This window comes from Cryptotermes secundus, unplaced genomic scaffold, assembly GCF_002891405.2.
Source record: "Cryptotermes secundus unplaced genomic scaffold, Csec_1.0 scaffold97, whole genome shotgun sequence".
NCBI classification, from domain to species: domain Eukaryota; kingdom Metazoa; phylum Arthropoda; class Insecta; order Blattodea; family Kalotermitidae; genus Cryptotermes; species Cryptotermes secundus.
Window position 1 is genome coordinate 1,601,799 of NW_019720561.1, and position 7,933 is coordinate 1,609,731.

General features: G+C 38.4%; 1 long non-coding RNA gene across 1 annotated transcript in view; it reads left to right on the forward strand.

Annotated features, from left to right (window-relative positions):
* LOC111868081 overlaps nt 1-4,160 on the forward strand; it is a 7,019-nt gene extending 2,859 nt beyond the window's left edge. The window contains exons 2-4 of the long non-coding RNA XR_002843453.2: nt 972-1,103; nt 2,925-3,038; nt 3,992-4,160. This is a non-coding gene — a long non-coding RNA (uncharacterized LOC111868081). The remainder of the gene's footprint in view (nt 1-971; nt 1,104-2,924; nt 3,039-3,991) is intronic.
* The last annotated feature ends 3,773 nt before the right edge of the window (nt 4,161-7,933 follow it).

Consider the following 7,933-nt stretch of genomic DNA (forward strand, 5'->3'; position numbering starts at 1 on the left):
ATCCGATAACCTCATCGGGACTTGAACCCACGATCTTCCGGCTTGTAGCATAGTGCCTCAACCACTACGCTATCGCGTGCACCCCTATATAAATGGAAACCTCACATATTCGGAATTCAATAATTCAAATGTTGCGTGACTCATAATTCTATTTGCAGTAAATTGTATATGAAAATTTACTTAAATTATATTAACAAAGACTCAGTGTTAGTATCTAACCCGACTCATTGTTGTAGTTGCACAAAGAAAGGGGAACTTTGTTTCTTGCAGGAAGTCAAACAGATCAGTTCTTTCTCATTTGTGGGTTACATAGGGACACTGTCCATGATTCAGAGTACATTGCCTTGAATAAAGGGATGATAGTTGATTGTAATTAATGTGGAAGGGGTCGATCGTAGCCCAAGTTAAGGAACTATCCCAGAATTTTCCTGGAGGACTTGAGGAAAACAACAAAACATCTGTCAGATAGTGGGTGCCCAGGGCGAGACTGGAACCGACATCTCCCGATGAAAGGCGGAAACATCGACTGGGTCATCTTGCTCTGGGTATTTCTTTCTTTCTTTCCGTCATGACTGAATGCATTTCTACATATATTCAGCATCTTTGAATTAGTTGATAAAAATATTACAGCGTAAAGGATACTTACACAGAGAGACAGGCTTCTGAGACACGACGCTTTGTAATTAGAAGCAATAAAATCACCTTACGGATTAATTAATTGCGTCCATTTTCAGTGGCCATGATTAAGTCAAGGAAACAGAAAATTCTGTGACATACTTCTTGTTCTTTGATCCTGAAGACAGAAGCAGTAATATCTCTCCAAAATGTAGATAGATTTCATGCATGGTACAAGGCAATAGTACCCTTTGTAATGACTGCTCAGTTTGAACACGGCTATGTGAGTATTGTAACTGAACTGCTGTGTTAATAAGCTGTCATAGCAACGCAGAATAATGACATTTGAATTCCAGGCGACCGACGGACATGTAACGGCATTCGCTGTCTGAGAGAGGAAGTGTGTGTGATGGAACTAGGTGGCTGTGACTTCAGAGGACAATGCGACCGTTACCCGACCTGCCGTTCCCCAAAGCGGTCACTAACAGGTAAGTGCGCCACTGTCCTGTGTGTTGCTTACAATCTATACACTCCGTAGCCTTCAGTCCGCAAGCGAACCATACCGACCGAGCGACAGCAGCTTATCGGTGAAGTTAGTGGCAACCTTAGCAGATAGAGTGTGTCGCGTGGTCAGCGAAACGGATCCCCACGGTGGTTAATTTCGGTTTTCTAGACCGGAGACGCTACTTCCTTGAAATAGTTCCTCAATTATCCTGAGTGGAACCCTTTCCAGACCCATTACTTTTCATAAAATCTGTTAGCGCCGGGAATCGAACCAGCGACCTCTAGATCTGTAGCCAGGAACTCTGACCACTAGACTACAGAAGCAGGCTTTACAATGATATTCACGAAAATTGAACACAATAATGCTTTGCTACTATCCAATTCAGAATATTTATCTCCATGTCTCGTAGGCACAGAGGAAGAAATTTGTATTGAACTTGTTTCTTTGTGTTGAAGCGGAACTTGTTTTCTCATCCAAAGGTAGCAAAACAGACTGAGTGTATTTGAGTGGGGGGTGGACAGAATAGCAAGAGGATGGAGGTAACTGCGTGACAAGGACCCACGAAATGTGTGTTCTCCACCAAATTCTGTTCGAACGATCAATTCAAGGAGCTTGTGATGGGCTGGGTACTTGGCACTTATGGAAGAGGTTACAAATTCGTAAAAAGAAATTGTTTAAATTTCTGAAGAGACATGAACACTCGCAACGCCTGGGCGTATTTATGGTGAAAATATTAAGAATGATCTTAAAGAAACATATTGTGGCTCAGGACAGAGGCCAGTGTTCAGGTTATTCAGCATAAGAGTGAAACTTCTGTTTCAAAATACGAGAGAATTTTTTTTTATTTTAACTATGTCTATTCACTTCCCAAGAACCTATTTTATTTCGAATTGTTAATTAAGATTAGTTAAGCAATTCGATGGAGACATTTTGTTCCCGTAATATGATTTAAGATATTACCTCTTTCGATATAAATTGATTGCATGTACTGACATCTTATTACGTATAATGTACACTTCTACCTCAACGAATTGTTCAGTGGTATTGAATTTTACTTATCAGGAGGACAAAATTCAAACCTCTTCCGATGCAAGTTATTCCAAGTGAAGTGCCTTATGATTACCCACAGATACATCTCGAAATATAATGATATTTTATCTTAATAGATGTTCAATATTTAAACAATATTTATTCAGAAATTTCTCGCATAAATAGCAGATGTATTTACTCTTTGCATCCTGTTGTGTTATAAAATCATGGTTTATAGTAGTCTTGTACACAGTCATCATCATCATCATCATCATCATCATCATCATCAGTAATCTGTCAGACGACAGGTCCACAGTCTCTTCCAAAACAATTCCTCCACTTAATGCGATCTAGAGCTTTCTCCTTCAAATGACAGTATCCTCTTCTGACTCCAAGGTCATCCAGCATCTTCTTATGTCTTCTTCCTCGTGTTCTGGTCACTTCTATCCGCCCCTCTATCTTTCCTTCAATAACTTCTTTCAGAAGGCAGTTTCTGCGTAAAACATGACCAATCCAATTAGCCTTTGTACACAATAGTTACTTAAAAATGGAATAAATCAGAAAACGGTGTCACAATTAATTATATCAAATATAGCAAATATTATAACCAATATAATTGCATTGTTGTCGGTTCTATTTTAATCTTGAGTAATTGCCGTAGAGATGGCTACTATATACTGCGTAAGGAAGAAATTGCAAAGGAACAATTCTAGGTATATTATAAGTGTAAGTTCAACATATTGCTTTATATTTGCTTTTTATTTTGGGCATACAGGATCCTGTGACCGCTACAGATGTCCCCCTGGTCAGTTCTGCACATTGTTGCATGACCGCTGCGCTTTGATGCCATGTCCGTCACGGCCGGCCTGTGTTTCTTCGAACCAAACAGGTCTCTGTAGTACATATTTCGGGCAAATCTCATTCACAGATACCGAGATAAATATTCTAGAAAATCCGTTGCTTCGAGATTGTCATCTTCACTTATTGTCTCAAAGGATTACTATAAAGAACAACCAATGTGCAATAGTACTTTTTGTTGCTGAATATAATTGTCTTGTAGATCCAAAATGCATCTTATGTGATTTTTCTTCCCCGTTTTGTCTTCATTTTAATTTATTTTAGATTAAATCAGCCATTGTTGGAGAACAGTGTTGAGGAATGCAATTAATTCTCATTAAATTTGTTAAAGTTTTTCTTATGAAGAAATGTTTAAATTATAAATCATTTATATATTTGTATCTGTAAAAATACTTTTCACGGTGATTCATGTTTAGATTAAATCGATTTCGATTTGAGCTTTATATCAATCAGAACTTTTACTGTAACAATATGAACGAAACCATCTTGAAGTAAGTATTGTTGATTCTGGAACAAAATGAGAACCAGAGGAACCGGAAGAGAATACAAAAATATTTCAGTTAATTTGCGCTGTCGTCTCCGATATAACGTCTTGTAGTCTGTTGAAAATCGATCGACGTTTCGAAACAATATATCGCCTCCATCTTCTGTGTTGAAGAATAAGCAGAGGAAGAAACCAGCGTGAAACAGATGACAAGAAAGTTTCTGTTTGGCTCTTGCTTCCACATTATTTTCTTGCTCCATATATTCTTTGACTCTGAACATGCAGGCGATTTATTACTCCGAAACTTCGGATGACATATCCCAGAAGAGAGTACGCTTCACAAGCACCACCGTCAGAACTTCATTTTCTACAACAGTTCAATTGTTTACAATGAGCGCAATATTTAAATCCTACCTGTTTCTCTTTATTCCTTACGAAAGAAAAGAGAGGCTGAGCTGCAAGCATACGAAGAATTCTCAATGCTGTGTTCCCTGTTGCAGGTTTCCGCAGAGTGAAGAGGACGTATGAAAATTCTGATCAATTAATATCTTCATTATAAAACTAAACTTGCAAAATATAATTTCTTGTAATGTGAATTTAAATTGATATTAAGGATTTTTGTGTCTGTACTAATAAAGCACACAATAAATATATATAACAGAATGTAAACATATTAGTCTCATTTCGATTATAAATTTAAACGATATCTTAACTTTTGAAACCTATTATCCACGTTTTTAGAGCACCTAACCAGAAAGACAAGCTTTTATTTTGCTGTTGCTAGTACAGTAACACTAACATGAAATTTCACAGTCAAAAATTAATTCCAGCTATGTCTGGCTGGTAGTATTTATCATATGGACTTTCCTTCCGAAGTATATACAAATCAATTACGTTACTCAAATTCACGTTTTATGCCATTGCAATAACAACAATATTCATTAAAATGTAATATAATTTTGTTTCTAGTCACTAATACGAAAATTCACAAACACATTAATTCAACAGATGTCTAGTTAAAGATTCTGTCATGTAGACTTTCCATCCAGAATGATATAAAAATCAATAGCAATGTAAGATTCCGTCTAATACTGTTTATTGTACTGCACAGCAGGTCAAAAATGTTACAAATTGTTCCTTCTTTCTTACACTTTCGACACATGCTTCGCCCCTAAATGGCCATCCTCAGGTGTCTTACTATGCTAAAACTGCACTAATATTATCCATTCGTCACATATGCGACTACACGCTTCATGCTTTAAACGTCATAATCGTAGTCAATTTGTATGAGCTAAAATAGCACATCCTGTATTTCACTTAATTTAAATCAAATAAAATCTATTAAAACTTTCTACAAATCTTGTAAAATTCCTCACAAGGGGCGCCGTCCACTTGCTTTGATCTCTTACTTCAGATGTTTTATTGCGAAAGCCTGTTTCTATATTTCTAAGCCCGTTGTTGTGTAACGTCTGCAATCTGTAAGACACCTGAAGTTGGACATTAGTGCCGAAACATGCTGTGTGGAAAGTGAAAGTATAAGAAAGAAGCAATAATTTGTTGCATTGTTGACGGACTGTGTATTACGATAAACACTATTAGATATTATTTCCAGCAGGATGCTTAAATACAGAATAGGATTCCGTGCTAAATTGTAATATAGTAATAAAGAGCAGTCATGAAACATTAGAATAATTTCGTGTTTAAAGGAGCATTTTCACCAATAGGACACATCACGCGTACGCATTAATTCAGAACACATCTGCTATATTTTGTATCATATAGAGAATTTCTGTCGAAAATGTCGAAATCAATAGTGATTTGCGACTCCATGCTTAATGCTGTTATAGCAATAACAATATTCCTGATAAGTTAATATAGATTCCGTGACCGCACAATGAGCTAATGCTGTTCCACACTTAAAACACTCCAATCGATTAGACCGCAGTACGCTTCACAGTTTATCCCTTTGCCACCATATCCGCCGTCATTTTACTAAATTAATTCCCTAATTCCCTATTGAAGAGGATTTCCCACGAAACATGAAACATTACCTGCTTATGTTCACACATGGAATTGTTTTGCTTTGTGTACGTAACACAAACTAGTCGGAATTATTCTACATAAGTAATAAATTTCCCGCAGCGAGGTTCGCTTCATTCAACTAGTCATAATATTCCCAGCCATTTATGGAACCGAGTTCAAATAATCCGGGCGTTGGATCTGATGCTATGCCAGTTAAATCCCATCTAAAATCTATTTCTATGACGTAAAATTAAAAAAGCAAAAGTAAAGCTATTCCTGTAACAGGCCGTGAAGGCCCATAGGGCTGTGAGACGTTGAGGGTCCCACATTATCTAGACAATCGGCTCAAAGATGGCAGTAAGGTTGTCAGCCTTACGCGCCGGCCGAGCTTTACTCCCCAGGAAAATTATTTAATTAATTCCTGGTACTCATTTATGTTAGAGGCTGAGTAAACCCCAGGGCCTAGTGCGGCTGGAAGGATTAGGTCAACTGAAAAAATCCAATGACCTCATCGGGACTTGAACCCGCAACCTTCCAGCTTGTAGCATAGGAAAATTTTAATATTAGAATGCCGTGTGTATCTGCCTCTCCATATATGTTCTTATCTAATCTTTCATATCTCCATGTATGCTGTATAGAAATGCACCCATATATAAATTCGCTCTTGAAACATCTGTCATTCATTGTTCGTTGACTGTAATCCTTTACTTCGTTCATATATTCAATACTTCAAGCAATGAAACTAATCAATATAGTTGGCTTCCCGACCGAGCTACGAACCGGAAACCTCACGGATACGAATCAACACCTATCTCACACTTAGAGTCATCAATAGAACAGGCGTCTCTCATGGCTGTATGTCTGTAGCTAAACAGGTAAAAAGCATTTTACTTGCGTGATGAAAACTTAATTCACGAAGAATTGAATGTGGACTGTTCCAATGCAATTATCCTATCTACATTCAGAGACCCTTACCACAAGAATATAAATTCGTGTGTTTACGACCCTTTTAATTCCCTCTTCCTTGAAATACACCAATGCAAGGTTTCTGGCATTAGTAGTCAACACATGTCTGGCCGAGGGGTGGAAATACAGGTCAGGAGCGTAGAACAAGGTGATCTTACACCTTGCCTCTTCAGAGGGAGGGGAGTTGAGATACAACAAATTTACGCTTGGCTCTATAGTCTTTGGCCTTCGCACCTGCTAACAACAGCCAGTTCTCTGTCTTTCGTAGCAGCAGTGCACTAAGGATTTTTGCTAAACTTGGCTGATATGTGTTTCTGTTGTACGAGTATGTTGTCTGTTGTAGATGATGACCCATGTGAGCTTAGGCGAAATGTGGTTTGCTTGTAGTCTACACTGTGTATTGTATTATCGAATTAGTGCGGATACGGTCAGTAAGAGGCAGAAATTTTAATATAATCAATAGCGCAATTTTATTAATAACTTCTCACCAAGTTCTGTTAAATATTGAACAATATGCCAGTTTAAGTTTCATGAAAAGCCGGTCACGGTAGCCGAGGCATCTACTGTCTTCGCTTGCTTGGAAACCGGGATCGTGGGTTCGAATCCCACTCAGGGCATGGATGTTAATTTGTGTGTGTGTTCTTTCTGTGTTTGTGTACAGGTAGAGGTCTTGCGACGAGCTAATCGCCCGCCCAAGGAGTCCTACCGACTGTGTAAGATCTAGAAAACCCGAAGTGAACGGAGAAGTTCATGGAGGTAGGCCTAGGCCCGCTGGGGCTGTAGTGCCAAGGAAAAAAGTTTCGTGTATAGAAAGCGTTGTATTTTACCGTTCAGAACGCGAAGCTAAACTGAAGGGTACATAAATGTCGGGTCCCAGCCTCTATGAAAATACACCGCATATTTATAACGAAGTTAATTTTGCTAATGATGTTGAGGAATATTTCGTTGTTAATTCTTGAGATTGCCGATCACAGGGACCGTCAGGTCTTCGCCCTCTCAAAGACTTGGATCGTGGGCTCGAATTCCATTTGAGGCATGGATGTCTGTGTGCATGTATTCTGTGCTTGTGTTGTTCTGTGTGCAGGTAGAGGCCTTGTGACGGGCTGACCCCCTGTCCAAGGAAACCTACCAGCTGTGTACAGAGTGAAGAAACTTAAAAAGCGGCCAAGGCCCGACAAAGGGCTGTAGAGTCATAATAATAAAAAATTTAAGATAAGAAATTCACCCCTATAAGACATGCTATATTCTGTAATAATGAAGCAGGTGTCTTTTAAAGATTGTTACTGCCTATCAAAGATATTACAAAAACGTCACTTTACATACTTCCTAATTAACGTTTCCATAGCTTTCCTGACTTTCTAGACGAGGTCATGTTTTTCGCCTGTCCATTTTTTCCAACTACCATTTTCAAAACCTCAGGATCCTCTCAGATTAATTTCGGCTGGATAAAGAAT